This window comes from Salvelinus sp. IW2-2015, linkage group LG23, assembly GCF_002910315.2.
Source record: "Salvelinus sp. IW2-2015 linkage group LG23, ASM291031v2, whole genome shotgun sequence".
NCBI classification, from domain to species: domain Eukaryota; kingdom Metazoa; phylum Chordata; class Actinopteri; order Salmoniformes; family Salmonidae; genus Salvelinus; species Salvelinus sp. IW2-2015.
The window spans coordinates 648,671-653,090 of NC_036863.1; the positions used below are offsets into that span (position 1 = coordinate 648,671).

Consider the following 4,420-nt stretch of genomic DNA (forward strand, 5'->3'; position numbering starts at 1 on the left):
TAGCCAGGGTCTCCAACACTAAGACATAACTTAAAAACAAAGCATTTGTGTTTAGTGAGTCCGCCAGATCAGAGGCAGTAGGGATGACAAGGGATGTTCTCTTGATAAGTGTGCGAATTGGACAATTTTCTGTCCTGCTTCAAAATGTAACGAGTACTTTTGGGCATTTGGGAAAATGTATGGAGGAAAAAGTACATCATTTTCTTTAGTAATGTAATGAAGTAAAAGTAAATGTTGTCAAAAATATGAATAGTAAGTATTTTTACTTAAGTATTCTACACCATTGGTCGTAACCGACTTCAGTTGCCAAATGCCCTACTTCTATGGCCACTGGATACCTGCTTTCAATGTCACGTTCCTGACCTTATTTCCTTTATTTTGTCTTTGTTCAGTATGGTCAGGACGTGAGCTGGGTGGGCATTCTATGTTATGTGTTTCTATGTTGGGTTCTTTTCAATTAGCCTGATATGGTTCTCAATCAGGGGCAGGTGTTTTACGTTTCCTCTGATTGAGAACCATATTAAGGTAGGCTGTTCACACTGTTTGTTTGTGGGTGATTGTTCCTGTGTTAGTGTTTATGCCACACGGGACTGTTTCGTTTGTTCCTGTTCGTGCGTTCTTCGTTGTCTGAAAGTTCTCATGTTCAGGTCTGTTTACGTCGTTTATTGTTTTGTAGTTTGTTAAGAGTTTTTTCGTGTTAGTCTTTCTTTAAATAAATCATTATGTCTTCATACCTCGCTGCATATTGGTCCGATCCTTGCTCCTCCTCAGATGAGGAGAACGAACGTTACATTCAACTTTTACTTTAGTTTATTTAGTAAATCTTTTCTTAACTCTCTTTTCCTAAAACTGCATTGTTGTTTATGGGCTTGTAAGTAATCATTTCACGGTAAGTTCTATACCTGTTGTAGTCGACGCATGTGACAAATTCTTATTTACAATGACGGCCTACCCCGGCCAAACCCCAACCTGGACGACGCTTGGCCAATTATGAGCTTCCCTATGGGACTCCCAATCACAGCTGGTTGTGATACAGCCTGGAATTGAACCAGGGTCTGTAGTGACACCCCTAGCACCTCTGAGATGCAATACCTTAGACCGCTGCTCCACTCGGGTGCCCATACAAGCCTAATGGAACAAACATATACCATGATGCATCACTATCTTTACCAGGTTTCAGATTTTATAAAATAAAATCATGACAGTATACTGGTATGCAGTCCTTTGTGTAAACAGTTATAACATTAAGCATGTTTCAGATGGGAGGAGTCACTTACCAAGCTTATGATACTTCTTATTAAACCCCGATCTCCTCACTCAAACCCTGATCTCCTCACTCAAACCCCGATCTCCTCACTCAAACCCCGATCTCCTCACTCAAACCCCGATCTCCTCACTCAAACCCTGATCTCCTCACTCAAACACACGGTCTAGATGCCATCACAAGCTCTTCCTTTAAAAAAATATGAAATGCAGAATCGGTCACATATCTATAACTTCAAATGTAACCCTTCCGATGTACATGTAAACTCAGCAAAAAGAAAGTCCTTTTCAGGACCCTGTCTTTCAAAGATAATTCGTAAAAATCCAAATAACTTCACAGATCTTTATTGTAAAGGGTTTAAAACACTGTTTCAATTAATGAACATGCACCTGTGGAGCGGTCGTAAAGACACTAACAGCTTACAACAGTAGGCAATTAAGGTCACGTTATGAAAACACCAAAAGAAAGGTGCCCAGGGTCCCTGCTCATCTGTGTGAACGTGCCTTAGGCATGCTGCAAGGAGGCATGAGGACTGCATATGTGGCCAGGGCAATAACTTGCAATGTCCGTACTGTGAGACGCCTAAGACAGAGCTACAGGGGAACAGGACGGACAGCTGACTGTCCTCGCAGTGGCAGACCACGTGTAACAACACCTACACAGGATTGGTATATCTGAACATCACACCTGCAGGACAGGTGCAGGATGGCAACAACTGCCGAGTTACACCAGGAACGCACAATCCCTCCATCAGTGCTCAGACTGTCCGCAATGGCTGAGAGAGGCTGGACTGAGGGCTTGTAGGCCTGTTGTGAAGGCAGGTCCTTACAACAGGTCTGTCGCGGTTTTGACTCACCAGGGGTGAGTCGCGGTTTTTCTGCCCAGTCGCGGTTTTTGTCTCACCAGGGGTGATGGTCGGATTTGCGTTTTTATCGTCGAAGGAATGAGCGTTACACCGAGGCCTGTACTCTGGAGCGGGATAGATTTGTAGGTGGAGGGTCCGTCATGGTCTGAGCGCGGTGGTGTCACATTCATCATCGGACTGAGCTTGTTGTCATTTGCGGGCAATCTCAACGCTGTGTTCTTTCAGGGAAACATCCTCCTCCCTCATGTGGTAACCTCTTCCTGCAGGCTCATCCTGACAATGACCCTCCGCATGACAATGCCACCAGCCATACTGCTCGTTCTGTGTGTGATTTCCTGCAAGACAGGATGTCAGTATTCTGCCATGGCCAGTGAAGAGCCCGGATCTCAAGCCCATTGAGCAGTCTGGGGACCTGTTGGATGCGAGGGTGAGGCTAGGGCCACCCCCCCCCCACCCCCAGAAAATGTTGGTGAACCTGCAGGTGCCTTGGTGGAAGAGTGGGGTAACATCTCACAGCAATAACTGGCAAATCTGGTGCAGTCCATGAGGAGGAGATGCACTGCAGTACTTAATGCAGCTGGTGGCCACACCAGATACTGACTGTTACCTTTGATTTTGACCCCGCCCCCCTTTGTTCAGGGACACATTATTCCATTTCTGTTAGTCACATGTCTGTGGAACTTGTTCAGTTTATGTCTCAGTTGTTGAATCTTGTTATGTTCATACAAATATTTACACATAAATTGCAGTTGACAGTGAAGAGTTTAGTTCTTTCTGATGGCTAATCTGATTCTTGCCCACTATCTCTAATTCCAAGAAGTTTCTTCTTGACCCTTTGATCTTTTTCCTTTAGTTTTACAGTCTCTGCKTCTTAAACAGCACGAGTGGGTAAAGTCCATCTCAGGGGCAGATTATTAACCTGGCTGATCTGGTCCCCTCAACCCCCATAAAAGGGCCCTATACTCCAGTATAGGGCTGAGGTCACACGTGTGTGTTGGCTAGTTGAGAGAGGGCAGCACCCAGAAGGAAACTAAGGATCCATCACAAACAACTGAGAGTCCAGATGAAGAAGAAGCAAACAGAAACACGACCAGACCTCAAGGTAAACTTCATCATTTACTATCATTTCAATACATGGATGAGTTTAGTTTTGTTGTGAATGTTTAAATTGTAATTGTACGTTGTCTGGCCTGGTAAGATGATGAGTTWTGGTTGAGTTAATGTCTGGTGTGTAGGTCCTTAGTGAGCTTTATTTCCGTTAACTTGAATAATTTAGCTGTACACTTCGTATATTGCATCATTGGATGTTTTCAAAGTATTTCTGTTTACCTTTGGGGTGAAATGACCCAGGTGTTTACCATGCTCAGGGGATTTACTGTCATGATGTCGAGCTGAATAACAACTTGTGGAGGATGATTCAGGATTGATATCAAAAACCTTGCTTTTTGCCGGATATTTGTGGCTATTGTTTGAAGACACAATACCTCATAGCAAAAGTGGAGACACTGAATTGTAGAAGACAGTTCTACCATTGTTTCTCTGACAAAGATATAAAGGTGATACATTTTGTTCACAGTGGAATSTATTGAAACACCAAGAGGCTATTAACCTAGATACCTGTGCCAAAACACTGACCTGTGATTTAGGAAGAAAACTCTGCGTTACTCCAGTCTACTTTGATGAGTTAGTCATGGCAGAGCTCCTCTTGCATCATCTTTCAAAACAGTCAACACCAAGAACCATGACAACTGGCCACGGMGACGGTGCCATTCTTCTGGGTTATAACGTAATCCAGGCCCATGTTGATCATTCACAGAGTAGGTCAATTAAAGTAGATGTGACACCCAGTTGGTCATGTGCCTGACGGTTGGCCTCAGTGGAGATGGCAAGGCCATATGTTGGGCTCCCYAGTGGCGCAGRGGTCTAAGGCACTGCATCTCAGTGCTAGAGGCGTCACTACAGACCCTGGTTAGATTCCAGGCTGTATCACAACCGGCCGTGATTGGTAGTCCCATATGGCGGTGCACAATTGGCCCAGCATCGTCTGGGTTTGGCCGGGGTAGGCCGTCATTGTAAATAAGAATTTGTTCTTAAGTTCTTAACTGACTTGCCTAGTTAAATAAAAAAGTATGGGACAGTGACAAATCACGTAGGTGACAATCTTGTGCCATATAAGGTATTTTATATGATGTCTGAGAGGCCAAGTTGTGTATGCCATGTGTGAATGTCTCTGTTTTCCCTTTCAGAGTTGTGATGTCCAGACTCAGACAGAGGAGCAGCAGGGTGCTGAG

The 4,420-nt window shown here is 44.3% G+C and overlaps 1 long non-coding RNA gene across 1 annotated transcript; it reads left to right on the forward strand.

The window, feature by feature from the left end:
• The first annotated feature begins 400 nt into the window (after positions 1–400).
• Positions 401–4,420, forward strand: LOC139022841 (uncharacterized). Its single transcript, XR_011473901.1, has 3 exons — positions 401–647; positions 2,983–3,231; positions 4,376–4,420. It is a non-coding gene; the product is annotated as an uncharacterized lncRNA (long non-coding RNA).